General features: G+C 47.0%; 1 non-coding gene and 1 pseudogene across 1 annotated transcript in view; both read right to left on the reverse strand.

The window, feature by feature from the left end:
* Positions 1 to 339: 339 nt before the first annotated feature.
* Positions 340 to 1,986, reverse strand: LOC149548536 (18S ribosomal RNA; annotated as a pseudogene).
* A 15,249-nt stretch (positions 1,987 to 17,235) lies between these two features.
* LOC149548537 (25S ribosomal RNA) overlaps positions 17,236 to 20,000 on the reverse strand; it is a 3,401-nt gene continuing 636 nt past the window's right edge. Inside the window, exon 1 of the ribosomal RNA XR_016354909.1 lies at positions 17,236 to 20,000. This exon is cut by the window's right edge and continues 636 nt beyond it. This is a non-coding gene — a ribosomal RNA (25S ribosomal RNA).

Below are 20,000 nucleotides of genomic sequence, written 5' to 3' on the forward strand. Positions count from 1 at the left end.
TAGCGCCGTGCATGCGATCGGACCATGAAATCTCAATGGGGGATGAGGTCCAGACCCCCTCTAAACTGCAACCGAGCAGAGACCTCTCGCTCTGACGTGAACATCATTCGAAGGCACCGATCCTAATCCAGATTGCATCCAAGTCTCTTCTTCGCCCTGCGGGTAATCCACGCTTTCGATCACAGGCATTCGATGTGACCCTCAACCTCAACAGCGCTGGACTCGTAGCTTGGCCATCCAGCACATCGCTGTAGGGCCAAGTGTCCACATGTCGCTGAGATTTTGGGGGCGGGGAAGAGGCTAGCTCCATCCACTACACGATGTAGGGTCTCGAATCAACAATGATCCTACCACAGGTTCACCTACAGTAACCTTGTTACGACTTCTCCTTCCTCTAAATGATAAGGTTCAGTGAACTTCTTGCGACATCGCTGACAAGAACCTCCATCATTGCTGCAATCCAAACACTTCACCGGATCATTCAACTGATAGGAGTGATGGGCAGAGTGTACAAAGGGTAGGGACGTAGTCAACGCGAGTTGATGACTCGCGCTTACTATGAATTCCTCGTTGAAGACCAATAATTGCAATGGTCTATCCCCATCACGATGCAATTTGGCAAGATTTCCCAAACCTTTCAATCCAGGGAGAGAAACTTGTTGGTTGCATCAGTGTAGCGCTCGTGTGGCCCAGAACATCTAAGGGCATCACAGACCTATTATTACCTCAAACTTCCATGGCCTAGGAGGCCATAGTCCCTCTAAGAAGCTGGCCGCGAAGGGGAACCTCCACGTAGCTAGTTAGCAGGCTGAGGTCTCCTTCGTTAATAGAATTAACCAGACAAATCACTCCACCAACTAAGAATGACCATGCACCACCACCCATAGAATAAAGAAAGAGCTCTCAATCTATCAATCCTTACTATGACTGGACCTGGTAAGTTTCCTCGTGTTGAGTCAAATTAAGCCGCAGGCTCCACTCCTGGTGGTGCCCTTCCATCAATTCCTTTAAGTTTCAGCCTTGCGACCATACTCCCCCCGAAACCCAAACACTCTGATTTCTCAGAAGGTGCTAGCGGAGTCCTTAGAGCAACATCCGCCGATCCCTGGTCGGCATCGTTTATGGTTGAGACTAGGACGGTATCTTATCATCTTTGAGCCCCCAACTTTCATTCTTGATTAATGAAAAAATCCTTGGAAAATGCTTTCATAGTGGTTCATCTTCAATAAATCCAAGAATTTCACCTCTGACAATGAAATACGAATGCCCCTGACAGTCCCTATTAATCATTACTCTAGTCTAAATGGCCAACGGAACAGGACCAGACTCCTATCGCGTTATTCCATGCTAATGTATTCAGAGGGTAGGATTTCTTTGAGCACTCTAATTTTTTCAAAGTAAGGGTACCAGAACCGCGACCTAGCCAATTAAGGCCAGGACCACGCTGCTGGCAGAAGGGACGTGAGGGCCAGTGCACACCCAGAAGGCGGACCGACTGTGACGACCCAAGGTCCAACTACGAGCTTTTTAACTGCAACAACTTAAATATACGCTATTGGAGCTAGAATTATCATGGCTACTGGCACTAGACTTGCCCTCCAATGGATCCTTATTAAGGGATTTAGATTGTACTCATTCCAATTACCAGACTCGATGAGCCCAGTATTGTTATTTATTGTCACTACCTCCCCGTGTCAAGATTGGGTAATTTGTGTGCCTTCTGGCTTCCTTGGATGTGGTAACCATTTCTTAGGCTCCCTCTCTGTCCTTTTATCTAATAAATGCCTCCCTTCCAAGAGTAGAGATTTGGTGTAAGTATTAGCTCTAGAATTACTATAGTTATTTGAGTAGCAAAGTACCATCAAACAAACTATAACTGATTTAATGAGCCATCCACAGTTTCATAGTTTGAAATAGTTCATACTTAGACATGAATGGCTTAAGCTTTGAGACAAGCATATGACTACTGGCAGGATCAACTAGGTAGCATTCGCTCCATCATGCATCCAAACATAATCTACCACACAAGCAACAAGAATGACATTCACAGCACATGCAGGACTCGCAACGCTCAAAGATTTCACACAAGAGGAAAGTGTCCCATCTTCGACCAGAGAGGGCCGAACAGGGAGCCTTGGTTCACAGGTACCTGGGAAGCACATCCCGTACAGAACTCTTTACCCTTGAACTAACTGTCGCCACTACTCGAAAAGAAGCCTTGAGTCTGTACGAGATGCACCGCGCACGTAGCCACCTCAATTGTAAGGCCACTCAGAGACATCGATTTCCTAGGCATATGCCTCCTACACGCCTATTGAGGTGCACCCACACAGACAAAATCCTTCTCGATGGCAACAAACATTTTCCCATGATGAAGAATTGGTTTGCCAAAGTGCCAACAGAGACCACCGTGCTGAAGGGTGAAGGGTTGTGCGAGTCATAAACGTGGCTGGTTATACAATTGGCGGGGGCATCACTGTGCACGCGACCACCTCAATTATAAGGCCGCTCAAGGGCATCATGTATAACACCCCCTCCACACATTTATAGGTGATGAGAGCTCGCCCGCATACACGGACATGTCTAACCTCTGGCAAATATCTCCTTTCCCAACATAGCCTCGCTAACCGTTCCCCGTGACACGTGATCTACCAGCGCAGGTACAAAAAAGTTCCTACGGGTGAACACTCACACTAGCGTTGTCGGAAAAGCTTCAATCTCATGCACATGCACATACCAAAGAACTGCACCGCAAGGGAACCTCCCGCAAGCACCCACATCTTGGCAAAAAGCATTCATGTGATTTCTTCCCCTAGACAGACACGTTGGGCTTGCACTTGTCGGAGCATTGCAAAGACGAGCGCTCTAGTTCACAAGAGCCTAAGAAGAACATCTCATACGAAACCCGTTCCCCCAAAATGCTTGAATCACAAATGCTCGCAGTAGAGTCGTAATGTAAAGATGTACACTGCGAACGCGATCGAGTAAGGACACTCAGAGACATCCATTTCCCAGGCGTATGCCCCCTACACGCTTTTTGGTGCACCCCGTACAAACGACCATACTTTGACAAGCCCTCCCAGAATTTCGCATCTGAAGAGAGATGAAACGCCTTGGGCTTTTTGTCCACGCAATGCAAACACCGAATGCTCTCTTTAGAGGGGAGCTGAAGAAGAGTATCTCTCGTAGAACCCATGAGCTGCAGCCATTCAGATCATTGAAAATTTTGACCAAATAGCCATCCATGACCCAATTTTTTATCAGGTTGTATAAGGAGCAAAAGATTGTCATCAGTTAGGAGATGTGAATTCATGGAGCCAAGGGTCTGAAATGGTCATCAAGCTCATCCGATCAACTGGATGAATTTCACATTGAAGGGGCTCAATCCAAAAGTTTCGGAGGTCATCTCCTGGAACTCTCAAGAACAAGGCCCATCTAACTTGCAAACTCTGCTACTACGCAAACATAGGTTGCAATTAAAGAGAAATTGCAAGGCCATCATAGTGGCTCGAGGCCAATGCTCTGACTAAGTCAATTTTCTATTGTAATCACCATGCCGCCATTCACAGAGAGATCTCCCCATTCACTTGTGACGCGACGCACAATCCAAGTGATAGACGCGAGCTCGCCCTTGAAAGGCCACTTTCCAAGACATTCCCCGATGACACATTGGAATGACAACCACTGTCAAACAATTCCCAATGTTGTGCCAATTGAGTTGTTGGCACAGAGGTGACCTTAGGGAGCTCCTGCATAGCAATCATAATGTGATTTCGTACCCATCTCTCACAAAAACCAATGTTAGCTATGTACAAATTTAGAATCCAAGGCTCGTATCCATCGATATCATCGGTATTGGGTCTATATATTCAAAGGCCACAGAGAGGTTCTGATAAGAGAAGCTCCCCTGCTTGCTCGCACAAACATCCCAAATGCTAGACACAAGCTCCCGTCCTTAGCATCACTCTCCAGATCACCACAATGACACATTGGAATGACAACTGCTGTCGAAAAACTCCCAAATTTGTGCCGATGGAGTGAGAAAGACGAGCAACTTTGGGGAGCCGCGCATAGCAAACGGGCTGCTGCTTCATTATGCTGTTATATATAGATCCGATGTCGTTGATTTCATTTTGAATCTGAGGCTACATTCATCCTTTCTCACACAAGAAATGGCTCTTCTCATCGAATGGTCATGGGGAGCTTTCGATTACAAAGGCTCCATTGTCACCTGTGATGCGCAGCCCAACTGCTAGACGACGGCTCGCCCTTCAGATCGCTGCCCAGGCAACCACCACAATGGCACCATTAGAATGACAACTGCTGTTGAACCATTCAAAAATTATTTTGCCAAAGAAGTTGTTGCAAAGAGAATGACTCTGCTGAGAGAGCCCTCGCATAGCAAAATCGGGATGGCTTCATGGTAGCTGGATGGGATTTGAATTCATGGAGCCAAGGGAGTGAAATGGTCATCGAGCTCATCCAATCAACTGGATGAATTTCACCTTGAAGGGGCCCAATCAAAAAGTTTCGGAGGTCATCTCCTGGAACTGTCAAGAACAAAGGCCAATCTTACATGCAAACTCTGCTACTGCACAAACATAGGTTGCAATTATAGAGAAATTGCAAGGCCGTCACAATGGCCTGAGGCCAATGCTTCGACTACTAAGTCAATTTTCTCTTGCAATCACCATGCTGTCATTCACAGAGAGATCTCCCCATTCACTTCTGACGACGCACAATCCAAGTGCTATACACGAGCTCGCCCTTGAAGGGCCGCATTCCAAGATATCCCGTTGACACATTGGAATGACAACCACTGTCGAACCATTCCCAATGTTGTGCCAATCGAGTTGGCACAAAGGCGATCTTAGGGAGCTCCCGCGTATCGATCGAGAAGTGCTTTCGTACCCATCTCTCACAAAAACCAATGTTAGCTGAACAATTTTAGAATCCAAAGCTCGTATGCATCAATATCGTTAGCACTGGATCTATATTCAAAGGCCACAGAGAGGTTCCAATAAGAGAAGCTCCATTGCTCGCTTGCACAAACATCCCCAAATGCTAGACGCAAGCTCCCACCCTTAGCATCGCTCTCCAGATCACCACAATGACACATTGGAAAGACAACTGCTGTCGAACAACTCCCAAATTTGTGCCGATGGAGTGAGAAAGAAGAGCTAGATCGGGTCGACGAAAATGACTAAGCTAGATCGGGTCGGCCAACATGGCTTGGCCACCCATTTTCACCGAGAGCTTTTGATATTAAAGCTCCCATGTAGCCATGATAAGTACACCATGACAAATTGCTAGAGCGCCGAGCACCCATAGCAAATTGCCATTATACCAAGCAATGTTGGAGTGCTAGACAAGGGCTCACGTTTAGATCAAATTTTAAAATCACCAAAAAGACACGCCATGGATCGGTAACTATTGCCTCACCTTTTTAAAAATTGAGTCATCAGAAAACATGATATAAAGGAGAGCCAAGGAAAAGCACTGAGATCGCTTCATGCCCCTTTCATTGATTCAACATCAGCATACACCGTTTGAAAACCCAACAATCCGATCTGCCTAAACACCAATGTTGAATCAATGAAAGGGGCATGGGAGAGGCTCGCGTCAACAACCTCTCGTATATAAGCTATTAGTGTGAGGCTCACTCTGCATTAGAAATCTACGATAGCACGAACAACTCCCTTAAAAATCCAATTCAATGAAAAATGTGACCAAATAGCCATCCATGACACCATTTTTGGAGCTTGGCCAGATCGGGTCGGCCAGCATGGCTCACCCAGAATGGCTTGGCCAACATGTCTTGCAAAGATCGGGTCGGCCAGAATGGCTCGGCCAGATCAGTTTGGCCAGCATGGTGACTTGGTGACTTGGTGAGAGTACTTGGAACTGTCAAGAACAAAGGCCAATCTTACATGCAAACTCTGCTTTTGCGCAAACATAGGTTGCAATTATAGAGAAATTGCAAGGCCGTCACAATGGCCCGAGGCCAATGCTCCGACTACTAAGTCAATTTTCTCTTGCAATTGCCATGCCGCCATTCATAGAGAGATCTCCCCATTCACTTGTGACGACACACAATCCAAGTGCTAGACACAAGCTCGCCCTTGAAAGGCTGCATTCCAAGACATCCCGATGACACATTGGAACGACAACCACTATCGAACCATTCCCAATGTTGTGTCGATCGAGTTGGCATACAGGTAATCTTAGGGAGCTCCCGCGTATCGATCGGGAAGTGCTTTCGTACCCATCTCTCACAAAAACCAATGTTAGCTGAACAATTTTAGAATCCAAGGCTCGTATCCATCGATATCATCAGCACTGGGTCTATATTCAAAGGCCACGGAGAGGTTCCGATAAGAGAAGCTCCCCTACTCGCTTGCACAAACATCCCCAAATGCTCGATGCAAGCTCCCACCCTTAGCATCACTCTCCAGATCACCGCAATGACACATTGGAATGACAACTGCTATCGAACAACTCCCAAATTTTTGCCGATGGAGTGAGAAAGAAGAGCCAGATTGGGTTGACGAAAATGGCTAAGCCAAATTGGGTCGGCCAGCATGGCTCGACCACCATTTTTCATCGAGAGCTTTCGATATTAAAGCTCCCATGTAGCTGCGATAAGTACACCATGACAAATTGCTAGAGCACTGAGCACCCATAGCAAATTTCCATTATACCAAGCAATGTCGGAGTGCTAGACAAGGGCTCATGTTTAGATCAAGTTTTAAAATCACCAAAAAGACACGCCATGGATCGAGAACCACTGCCTCACCTTTTCCAAAATTGAGTCATCGAAAAACATGATCTAAAGGAGAGCCTAGGAAAAGCACTGAGATCGCTTCATGCCCCTTTCATTAATTCAACATCAGCATACACCGTTTGAAAACCCAACAATCTGATCCGCCTAGACACCAATGTTGAATCAATGAAAGGGGCATGGGAGAGGCTCGTGGCAACAACCTCTCCTATATAAGCTATTAGTGCGAGGCTCACTTTGCATTAGAAATCTCCGAGGGCATGGAAAACTCCCTTAAAAATCCAATTCAATGAAAAATGTGACCAAACAGCCATCCTCGACACCGTTTTTGGCGCTTAGCTAGATTGGGTTAGCCAGCATGGCTCGCCCAGAATGGCTCGGCCAGCATGGCCCGCCCAGATTGGGTCAGCCAAAATGGCTCACCCAGATCGGCTCGGCCAGCATGGTGACTTGGTGACTCTGTGAGAGTACTTGGAACTATCAAGAACAAAGGCCAATCTTACATGCAAACTCTGCTACTGCGCAAACATAGGTTGCAATTATAGAGAAATTGCAAGGCCGTCACAATGGCTCGAGGCCAATGCCCTGACTACTAAGTCAATTTTCTCTTGCAATCGCCATGCCGCCATTCACAGAGAGATCTCCCCATTCACTTATGATGACACACAATCCAAGTGCTAGACGCGAGCTCACCCTTGAAAGGCTGCATTCAAAGACATCTCGATCACACATTGGAATGACAACCACTGTCAAACCATTCCCAATGTTGTGCCAATCGAGTTGGCACAGAGGCGATCTTAGGGAGCTCCCACGTATTGATCAGGAAGTGCTTTCGTACCCATCTCTCACAAAAACCAATGTTAGCTGAAGAATTTTATAATCCAAGGCTCGTAAACATCGATATCGTCAGCACTGGGTCTATATTCAAAGGCCACAGAGAGGTTCCGATAAGAGAAGCTCCCTTGCTCGCTTGCACAAACATCCCCAAATGCTAGACACAAGCTCTCGCCCTTAGTATCGCTCTCCAGATCATCGCAATGACACATTGGAATGACAACCAGTGTCGAACAACTCCCGAATTTGTGCTGATGGAGTGAGAAAGAAGAGCCAGATCGGGTCGACGAAAATGGCTAAATCAGATCGAGTCGGCCAGCATGGCTCGGTCACCATTTTTTGCCAAGAGCTTTCGATATTAAAGCTCCCATATAGCCACGATAAGTACACCATGAAAAATTGCTAAAGCGCCGAGCACCCATAGAAAATTGCCATTATACCAAGCAACACTAGAGTGCCAGACAAGGGCTCACGTTTAGATCAAGTTTTAAAATCACCAAAAAGACATGCCATGGATCGGCAACTGCTGCCTCACCTTTTCCAAAATTGAGTCATCAGAAAACATGATCTAAAGGAGAGCCAAGGAAAAGCATTGAGATTGCTTCATGCCCCTTTCATTTATTCGACATCAACATACACCATTTGAAAACCCAACAATTCGATCTGCCTAGACACCAATGTTGAATCAATGAAAGTGGCACGGGAGAGGCTCGCGGCAATAACATCTCCTATATAAGCTATTAGTGCGAGGCTCGCTCTGCATTAGAAATCTGTGATAGCACGGACAACTCCCTTAAAAATCCAATTCAATGAAAAATGTGACCAAACAGCCATCCACGACATCATTTTTGGAGCTCGGCCAGATCGGGTCGACCAACATGGCTCTCCCAGAATGGCTCAGCCAACATGGCTCGCCCAGATCGAGTCGGCCATAATGGCTTGCCCAAAACGGCTCGGCCAGCATGGCTCAACCAGATCAGCTCAGCTAGCATGGCTCGGCCAGATCGGGTCGGCCAGCATGGTGACTTGGTGACTTAGTGAGAGTACTTGGAACTATCAAGAATAAAGGCCAATCTGTTAGATTGTGGTGACTGATCAGGAAAGTACTGTACATCGACATGGTAGCCGACATCGACATGGTAGCCGACATATTATGGCCGACATATGGCCGACATGTTATAATCCTAAAGCGGTTTAATACTTGTATAAAAAGGGCTTAGGGTTGGGTATTTTTGATATGTGGTGATACGAAATTGGTTCTTGCGGCGGTATTGAGCTGTAAGGGATTACGGATTGTAATCAGGTTGTAATCACTGGATTGTAATAAGATCGGACTTGCTGTTTGGTGGACGTAGCCCAGGGATTGGGTGAACCACGTTAAATCTTGGTGCCTTGTGTTCATTTCTGTGTGTTCTATTATTTTCTGTTATTGGTTATATTTGCATGTAGTTTTTTTTATTTCTGTCCATGGTTTATCCTAACACAATCTTACATGCAAACTCTGCTACTGCACAAACATAGGTTGCAATTATAGAGAAATTGCAAGGTTGTCACAATGGCCCGAGGCCAATGCTTCGACTACTAAGTCAATTTTCTCTTGCAATTGCCATGCCGTCGTTCACAGAGAGATCTCCCCATTCACTTGTGATGACACACAATCCAAGTGCTAGACGCGAGCTCACCCTTGAAAGGCCATGTTCAAAGACATCCTGATGATGATTTGGAATGACAACCACTGTTGAACCATTCCCAATGTTGTGCCGATCGAGTTGGCATAGAGGTGATCTTAGGGAGCTCCCGCGTAGCAATCGGGAAGTGCTTTCGTACCCTTCTCTCACAAAAACCAATGTTAGCTGAAAAAATTTAGAATCCAAGGCTCATATCCATCGATATCGTCGGCACTAGGTCTATATTCAAAGGCCACAAAGAGGTTTCAATAAGAGAAGCTCCCCTGCTCGCTTGCACAAACATCCCAAAATGCTAGACGCAAGCTCCCGCCCTTAGCATCACTCTCCAGATCACTGCAATGACACATTGGAATGACAATCGCTGTCGAAAAACTCCCAAATTTGTGCTGATGGAGTGAGAAAGAAGAGCCAGATCGGGTCAATGAAAATGGCTAAGCCAGATCGGGTCAGCTAGCATGGCTCGCCCAGATCGGGTCAACTAGCATGGCTCACCCACCATTTTTTGCCGAGAGCTTTCGATATTAAAGCTCCCATGTAGCCGCGATAAGTACACCATGAAAAATTGCTAGAGCACCGAGCACCCATAGAAAATTGCCATTATACCAAGCAACGCCAGAGTGCTAGACAAGGGCTCATGTTTAGATCAAATTTTTAAAATCACCAAAAAGACACACCATGGATCGGCAATCACTGCATCACCTTTTCCAAAATTGATTCATCGGAAAACATCATCTAAAGGAGAGCCAAGGAAAAGCACTGAGATCGCTTCATGCCCCTTTCATTGATTCAACATCAGCATACACCATTTGAAAACCCAACAATCTGATCCGCCTAGGCACCAATGTTGAATCAATGAAAGGGGCATGGGAGAGCCTCGCGGTAACAACCTCTCCTATATAAGCTATTAGTGCGAGGCTCGCTCTGCATTAGAAATCTGCGATAGCATGAACAAATCCCTTAAAAATCCAATTCAATGAAAAATGTGACCAAACAGCCATCCACGACACCGTTTTTGGAGCTCAGCCAGATCGGGTCGGCCAGCATGGCTTGCCCAGATTGGCTCGGCCAGAATAGCTCACCTAGATCGGGTCACCCAGCATGGCTCATCTAGATCAGTTCGGCTAGCATGGCTCGACCAGCATGGCTTGCCCAGATCGGGTCGGCCAGAATGGATCGCCCAGATCGGCTCAGCGAGTATGGCTCGGCCAAAATAGCTCGGCCAGATCGGGTCGGCCAGCATGGCTCGCCCAGATCGGCTCGGCTAGGCTAGCTCGCCCACCATTTTTCAAGCACACTACCTCCCCTATATAAGCTATTAGTGCAAGGCTTACTCTACATCAAAAATCTACATTCAGTGCACAAGTACCTTAAAACCCAATTCAATGAAAAATGTGACCGAATAGCCATCCACGACCCCATTTTTCATGAGGTTGTCAACGGAGACAAAGATTGGCATTGGTCATGCGATTTGATTGCATTAGTCAGGGGGGTAAATTGATCAATTTTTGGAGACCGACTAGAATGGCTCGACGACCATTTTATATCAGAAGCTACTCGACTTGAGAATTATGACTCAAGTAGAATGGCTCGGGTACCCATTTTACGAACTTAAAGAGTCGACTTGGTGGGCCGACTTGGCAGGGTGACTTGATGAACAAACTTAAAGAGTCAACTCGGTGAGAGTACTTGGTGGGGTGACCTGATGAAAAAACCTAAAGAGTCAACCTGGTAAGAGTACTCAGTGGGCCGACCTGGCGGGGTGACTTGGTCAGCAAACTTAAAGAGTCAACTTGGTGAGAGTAGTTGGTGGGCTGACCTGGCAGGGTGACTTGATGAATGAACTTAAAGAGTTGACTTGGTGGGCCAACTTGGCAGAGTGACTTCATGAATGAACTTAAAGAGTCCTCTTGGTGGGCCGACTTGGCAGGGTGACTTGATGAAAGGAACTTAAAGAGTCGACTTGGTGAGAGTAATTTGTAGGATGACCTAGCGGGGTGACTTGATGAATGAACTTAAAGAGTCGACTTGGTGGGGTGACTTGATGAACACACTTGAAGGGTTGACTTGGTGGGGTGACTCTATGAATGGACCTAAAGAGTTGACCTTGTGAGAGTACTTGGTGGGGTGACTTGATGAAAGGAATTAAAGAGTCGACTTGGTGAGAGTACTTGGTGGGGCGACTTGATGAACGCACTTGAAGAATCAACTTGGTTAGAGTACTTGGTGGGGCAACTTGATGAACAGACTCAAAGAGTCAACTTGGTGAGAGTACTTGGTGGCTCAACTTGATGAGCAGACTTAAAGAGTCAACTTGGTGAGAGTACTTGGCGGGGTGAACTGATGAAAAGACTTAAAGAGTTGACTTGGTGGGAGTACTTGGTGCATTGACCTGGTGGGGTGACTTTATAGATGGACTTAAAGAGTCGACTTGGTTAGAGTACTTGTTCTGGTGACTTGATGAATGGACTTGAAGAGTCGACTTGGTGGGGTGGCTTGATGAAAGGACTTAAAGAGTCGACTTGGTGAGAGTACTTGGTGGGGTGACTTGATGAACGAACTTAAAGGGTCGACTTGGCGGGGTGACTTGATGAACGGACCTAAAGAGTTGACTTGGTGAGAGTACTTGGCGAGGTGAACTGATGAATGGACTTAAAGAGTCGACTTGGTGGGAGTACTTGGTGGGCCAACCTGGTGGGGTGACTTGATGAACGGACTTATAGAGTTGACTTAGTGAGAGTAGTTGTTCTGGTGACTTGATGAATGGACTTAAAGAGTCGGCTTGGCAGGGTGACTTGATGAAAGGACTTAAAGAGTCGACTTGGTGGGGTGACTTGATGAATGAACTTAAAGGGTCGACTTTGCGGGGTGACTTGATGAACGGACCTTAAGAGTTGACTTGGCAAGAGTACTCAGTGGGGTGACCTGATGAACAAACTTAGAGAGTCGACTTGGTGAGAGTACTTGGTGGGCCGACCTGGTTGGGTGACTTCGTGAACTGACTTAAAGAGTCGACTTGGTGGGAGTACTTTGTGGCTTGACTTGATGAATGGACTTCAAGGGTCGACTTGGCAAGGTGACTTGATGAACGGTCCTAAAGAGTTGACTTGGTGAGAGTACTTGGTGTGGTGACTTGATGAACAGACTTAAAGAGTCGAATTGGTGAGAGTAGTTGGTGGGGTGACTTGATGAACATAGTTAAAGAGTCGACTTGGTGGGGTGACTTGATGAATGAACTTAAAGATTCGACTTGGTGGGCCGACTTGGCGGGGTGACTTGATGAACAAACTTAGAGAGTCAACTTGGTGAGAGCACTTGGTGACTTGGTGGGCCGACCTGGCCGGGTGACTTGACGAACAGACTTAAAGAGTCGACTTGGTGAGAGTACTCAGTGGGCTGACCTGGTCATGTGACTTGATGAACAAACTTAAAGAGTCACTTGGTGGGCCGACTTGGCCGGGTGACTTGATGAACCAACTTAAAGAGTCGACTTGGTGGGTCAAACTAGCGGGGTAACTTGGTGAGAGTACTTGGTGGGCTGACCTAGTAGGGTGACTTGATGAATGAACTTAGAGAGTCGACTTTGTGAGAGTACTTGGTGGGTCAAATTGGCAGGGTGACTTGATGAACAAACTTAAAGAGTCGACCTGGTGAGAGAACTTAGTGGGCCGAGCTGGCGGGGTGAATTGATGAACGAACCTAAAGAGTCAACTTTGTGAGAGTACTTGGTGGGCCGACCTGGCAGGGTGACTTGATGACCGAACTTAAAGGGTCAACTTGGTGAGAGTACTTAGCGGGCTGATCTGGTGGAGCAACTTGATGAACGAACTTAAAGAGTCGACTCGGTGAGAGTACTTGGTGGGGTGACCTAATGAACAAACCTAAAGAGTCAACTTGGTGAGAGTACTCGGTGGGCCAACCTGGCGGGGTGACTTGGTCAGAAAACTTAAAAGAGTCGACCTGGTGAGAGTAGTTGGTGGGCTGACTTGGTGGTGTGAGTTGATGAATGAACTTAAAGAGTCGACTTGGTGGGCAGACTTGGCAGAGTGACTTCATGAACGAACTTAAAGAGTCCACTTGGTGGGCCGACCTGGCGGGGTGACTTGATGAACGAACTTAAAGAGTCAACTTGGTGAGAGTAATTTGTGGGCTGACCTGGCGGGGTGACTTGATGAATGAACTTAAAGAGTCAACTTGGTGGGGTGACTTGATGAACACACTTGAAGGGTTGACTTGGTGGGGTGACTCTATGAACGGACCTAAAGAGTTGACTTGGTGAGAGTACTTGGTGGGGTGACTTGATGAAATGACTTAAAAAGTTGACTTGGTGAGAGTACTTGGTGGGGCGACTTGATGAACACACTTGAAGAATCAACTTGGTTAGAGTACTTGGCAACGTGCTCGAGTCAACTTGGTGAGGCAACCTGGCGAGCGGGCTGAAAGAGTCAACATGGTGAGGTGACTCATTGAGTCAACATGGTGAGGCGACTCATGGTGAGGAGCTATCCTTGAGGCGACTTGGTGGGCCTACTTGATTAGTCAACTTGGTGAGCCGACCTGACGAGCTGACACGGTAAGTGAGCTTAAAGAGGCGATGACTTGGTGGGGTAACTCGGCAAGCCAACTTATCGAGGCAAGATGGTGAGTTGACTTGGTGAGCTGACTTGGTGAGCGCACTTAAAGAGTCAACTTCGTGAGGTGACTCGGTGAGTTAGCTCACTGATGTGACTTGGGCGGGCTGACCTGGCGAGTGAACTTAAAGAGGCGACTTGGGCAGGCTGACCTGGTGAGTGAACTTAAAGAGTTGACTTGGCAACGTACTTGAACAACTCGGTGGGCCAACCTAGTGAGCACACTTGCTGTGGCAAGGTGGTAAAATGACTAGGTGATTCGACTTGGTGAGCTGACTTAGGGAGCTGATTTGGTGAGCGAACTTAAGGGGTCGACTTGGTGAGGCAACCTGAATAGTCAACTCGGTGAGTTGACTTGGGGAGCTGACATGGTGAGTGGTCTTAAAGAAGAGGCAACCTGGTGGGGCAACCTGGTGAGGCGAGACGATAAGTCATCTTGGTGAGCCGGCTTGACGAGATGTGAGCAGACTTAAAGAGTCAATTCTTGATTGGTTAAAGACCACATGGTCAGATGACTTGGTGAGCCGACCTGGCTAGCAAAATTGGCAAACAAACTTATAGAATCGACTTGCTGTCCCCAGCCAGGATCGCACGCCTGGGTCGACCCAACTTCAGTCACTCGACTCCGTCACCCCAGCCTTGGGCGACCCGACTGGGTCGCCAGAGTGGGTCGACGATGGGGAAAAATAAAAAATCATGGGAGGCCCTGTACAGCGAAAAGCACTAAATTTTGGGCATTACAAAATAAATAAAAAACAAGTTACCCGCTTTTGGATCACGCACAAGTTTCAGTTGACGTATTGTCGAGCCAACTCGAGGCGTTACGCCTAGATCGCCAGATTCGAGGTAGGGTAGCCAAAATGATCCGATTTGAGAATTTTCTTTATAAAAAGAGATCATGATAGGCCCCATAAGGAAAAAAAGAATGAAATTTTGGGAGTTCAAAAAAAAACGTTACCCGATTTTGGATCGCACACAGGGCTCGGGTCACGTAGCATCGAGGTGCCCTGGGTGACATGATTCGAGCAAAAATTCGACGGTGGCATGAGCCATGCAAAAACATTGGAGGCCATTAAGGCTCGAAGCGGGTTGGGTTGAAAACTTTGGGCATTAACCAAAAAGAAAAAGTTAACTACTTTTGGATCACGTACACGACTCGGGGTACTTAGAATCAAGTCGAGCATGGTGACATGAGTCGTGCAAAAAATTTGGAGATGACTCGAGTCGGGGCATCCAACTCTATCTGAGTTCAAAACTTTGGGACTTGACAAAAAAAAGAAAAAAGAAAAAGTTATCCGGTTTTGCATCACGTAAGTGACTCGGGCCACTCAGAAACAAGGCGAGTGCGGTTACATGAGTCGAGCAAAAAAAAAATGGAGGCGGTTAAGGCTCGAGGCAATTCGAGTCGGGGTAGCTGAGTCGATTCAAAAACTTTGGCCGTTAGCCAAGAAAAGAGTTAATCGCTTTTGGATCACGTACATGACTTGGGGCGCATTGAATCAAGTCAAGCATGGTGACATGAGTGGTTCAAAATAATTGTAGGCGATTAAGGCTCGAGGCGATTTGAGTCGGGGTTGCTGACATGATTCGGGTTGAAATTTTTGGGTGTTAACCAAAGAAGGAAGAATTTAACCACTTTTGGATCATGTATATGACTCAAGGCACCAAGTCAAGCACGGTGACATGAGTCCTACAAAAAAACTAGAGGCGGTTAAGGCTCGAGGCGATACGAGTCGGGGTTGCCGCCACAATTTAGGTTGAAAACTTTGGGCGTTAACCCAAAAAAAGAGTTGACCACCTTTGGATCACGCACATGACTCGATGCACTTAGAATCATGTCGAGCACGGTGACATGAGTCGTGCGAAAAAATTGGAGGCAATTAAGGCTCGACGGGAATTGAGTTGGGGTTCGGGTAGTTAAGGCGATTCATGTCGGGGTTGCCGACACGGTTCGAGTTGAAAAATTTGGACATTAACCCAAAAAAAAAAAAGTTCATCTCTTTTGGACCACGTACATGACTCGAGGCACCTAGAATCAAGTCGAGCACAGTGACATGCATTGTGCAAAAAATTCAGAGGCGATTCGAGTCGGGGTAGCCAACTCGATTTGAGTTCAAAACTTTGGGCGTTAACCAAAAAAATAAGTTGACCGATTTCGGATCACGTACATGAGTTGTCTGCCTTCACAAAAATTACAAAACTCGAGGACCTGCCTGGAATTTGCAGTCGGAAGATTTTTCTGCCCTCACAAAAATTTACAAACCCCACCCGCTCAAAATTTGGACTTGGAAAATTTTTCCGCCCTCGCGGAATTTACAAACCCCACCCGCTCATAATGTGGACTTGGAAGATTTTTCCACCCTCGCAAAATTTACAAACCCCACCCGCTCAAAATTTGGCACTTGGAAATTACAAAACCTCGCCCGCCTAGAATTTGGACTTGGAAGATTTATCCGCCCTCACAGAAATTGCAAACCCGACCCACATGGAAATTGCACTTGGAAGACTTTTTTGCACTCGCAGAAATCACAATACCCCACCCGCGAAGAATTCGGCACTTGGGAGATTTTTCCGCCCTTTCAAAAATTGCAAACCCCACCAGCTCAGAAGTTGGGACTCGGGAGATTTTTTTCCCCCTCTTGGAAATTTTGCAAAACCCCACTCGCCCAAAATTTGGCACTCAAGATATTTTTTTACCCTGGCAGAAATTTCTACAAAACCCCTCCCTCCCACCTGGAATTTGGCACTCGGGAGATTTTTTCGCCCTGGCAAAAATTGCAAACCCCACCCACCAGGAATTTGGCACTTAGGAGATTTTTACGCCCTCGCGAAAATTGCAAACCCCACCCGCCGGGAAATTGGCACTTGGGAGATTTTTTCGCCCTGGCGGAAATTTTCACAAAACCCCACCCGCCCTGAATGTGGCACTTGGGAGATTTTTTCACCCCGGCAGAAATTGCAAAACCCCACCCGCCGGGAATTCAGCACTTGGGAGATTTCTTTGCCCTCGCGGAAATTTTCACAAAACCCCATCCGCTCGAAATTTGGCACCTTGGAGAGTTTTCCAGCGCTCGCAGAAAATTGCAAACCCCACCTACCCAAAATTTGGCACTTGGAAGATTTTCCCGCACTCGCACAAATTGAACACCCCACCCGCTCAGAATTTGGAACCTAAGAGATTGTTACGAGCTCGCAAGAAAAAACCTTGCAAACCCCACCCCCACCCAGAATTTGACACTTGGAAGATTTTCTCCCCCTCACGTAAATTAAAAACCCCACCTGCCTCAAAGTCGAAAAAGGTTGTATGAATCTAGGCGACAGAGGGCTGAATCTCAGTGGATCGTGGCAGCAAGGCCACTCTGCCACTTACAATACCCCGTCACTTATTTAAGTCGTCTGCAAAAGATTCTTCTTGCCAACCACTTGAAATTAATGTCCAAGGTTGCTCCAACGGGCTAGTGCGCCGATCGGAGATGGCCAATGACACGGGCCCTTGGGAGTGCAAGAGCACCCTTACTGCGGGTCGCAATGCATCCAGAGAGAGATATGCACCGCATCTAGCGTGGATTCTGACTTAGAGGTGTTCAGTCATAATCTGACACACAGTAGCTTCACACCACTAGCTTTTCAACCAAGCACGATGACCAAATGTGTGAATCAACAGTTCCTCTCATACTAAGTTGAATTACTATCGCAGCGCGGATCATCAGTAGGGTAAAACTAACCTATCTCACGATGGTCTAAACCCAGCTCACATTCCCTATTGGTGGGTGAACAATCCAACACTTGGTGAATTTTGCTTCACAATGATAGGAAGAGACGACATCAAAGGATCAAAAAGCAACGTCGCTATGAACGCTTGGCTGCCACAAGCCAGTTATCCCTGTGGTAACTTTTCTGACACCTCTAGCTTCAAATTTTGAAAGTCTAAAGGATCGATAGGCCACGCTTTCACGGTTTGTATTCGTAATGAAAATCAAAATCAAATGAACTTTTACCCTTTTGTTCCACATGAGATTTTTGTTCTCATTGAGCTCATCTTAGGAGACCTGCTTTATCTTTTAACAGATGTGCCGCCCCACCCAAACTCCCCACCTGAAAATGTCTTCCGCCTAGATCGGCATGCCTAGACGCACCTTAAGGCCAAAAATAGGGGCATTGCCCCATCTCTGCCTCATAGAATAAGTAAAATAATGTTAAAAGTAGTGGTATTTCACTTGCGCCCGAAAGCTCCCACTTATTCTACACCTCTCAAGTCATTTCACAAAGTCAGACTAGAGTCAAGCTCAACAGGGTCTTCTTTCCCCGCTGATTCCGCCAAGCCTATTCCCTTGGCTGTGGTTTCACTAGATAGTAGATAGGGATAGTGGGAATCTTGTTAGTCCATTCATGCATGTCACTAATTAGATGATGAGGCATTTGGCTACCTTAAGAGAGTCATAGTTACTCCCACCGTTTACCCGTGCTTGGTTGAATTTCTTCACTTTGACATTCAGAGCACTGGGCATAAATCACATTGCGTTAGCATCCGCAGGGACCATCGCAATGCTTTGTTTTAATTAAATAGTTGGATTCCTCTTGTCCGTACCAGTTCTAAGTCGATTGTTCGCCGCCTAGGGAAAGCCCTCCGAAGGGGGCGTCCTGTGTCCGTCGCCTGATCGGCACGCGACGGCCTACCCTCGCCGCAGGAGTAGCTCAGGCAGGCCACCAATAGCCCATGATTTTGGGGTGTAGACCCCTAGGCCCAACCCTTAGAGCCAATCCTTTTCCCGAGTTATGTATCCATTTTACCGACTTCCCTTACCTAAATTTTCTATTGACAAGAGGTTGTTCACCTTGGAGACCTGATGTGGTTATGAGTATGACCAGGCGTGAACGGTACTCGGTCCTCTAGATTTTCAAGGGCCGTCGAAGGTGCATCAGACATTGTGGGATGTGCGGTGCTCTTCCAGCCGCTGGACCCTATCTCCGGTTGAACCGATTTTAGGGTGCACAGGCTGTTAAAAAGAAAAGATAACTCTTCCCGGGGCCTCTGCCAACGTCTCCAGATTTCCTAACATTGTCATCTGCCGCCACATCCTAGTTTGGGAATATTAACCCAATTCCCTTTTGATGATCACACAAAGTGCGCCCTTGAAATAGGGTTTCCCCATCTCTTAGGATCGACTAACCCATGTCCAAGTGCTGTTCACATGGAACCTTTCCCCACTTCAGTCTTCAAAGTTCTCATTTGAATATTTGCTACTACCACCAAGATCTGCACTGGGGGCCAGTCCACCTAGGCTCACACCCAAGGTTGCACAACAACCCCCATGTCCTCCTACTCATCAAAGCCTGGCACTTGCCCCGATGGTCGAGTATAGGTTGCGCACTTCAGTGGCATCCATTTTCAGGGCTAGTTGATTCGGAAGGTGAGTTGTTACACACTCCTTAGCAGATTTTGACTTCCATGACCACCGTCCTGCTGTCTTAATCAACCAACACCCTTTGTGGGATCTAGGTTAGCACACAATTTGGGACCGTAACTCGGCTTTCAGTTCATCCCGCATCGCCAGTTCTGCTTACCAAAAATGGCCCACTTGGAGCTCATGATTTTGTGGCGTGGCTCAACATTGCAGCCGCGCTGACTTACCTATTTAAAGTTTGAGAATAGGTCGAGGGAATTACACCCCCGATGCCTCTAATCATTTGCTTTACCTGATAAAACTAGCACGTGAGCTCTAGCTATCCTGAGGGAAACTTCGGAGGAAACCTGCTACTAGACGGTTCTATTAGTCTTTTGCCCCTATACCCAAGTTAGAAAAACTATTTGCACATCATTATTGTTGCGAGCCTCCACCAGAGTTTCCTCTGGCTTCGCCCTGCTCAGGCATAGTTCACCATCTTTCGGGTCCCAACAGGTGTGCTCGCACTCAAACCCTTCATAGAAGATTAGGGTCGATTGGTGGTGCACCCCCTGAGAGGGGATCTCACCAGTCAGCTTCCTTGCACCTCGTGGGTTTTCCCAACCCGCCAACTCGCACACATATTAGACTCCATGGTCCATGTTTCAAGATGGGTCAGATGGAA

This window comes from Cupressus sempervirens, chromosome 7 (genome assembly GCF_028749045.1).
Source record: "Cupressus sempervirens isolate cs-2001-9-10 chromosome 7, ASM2874904v1, whole genome shotgun sequence".
Classification (NCBI taxonomy): domain Eukaryota; kingdom Viridiplantae; phylum Streptophyta; class Pinopsida; order Cupressales; family Cupressaceae; genus Cupressus; species Cupressus sempervirens.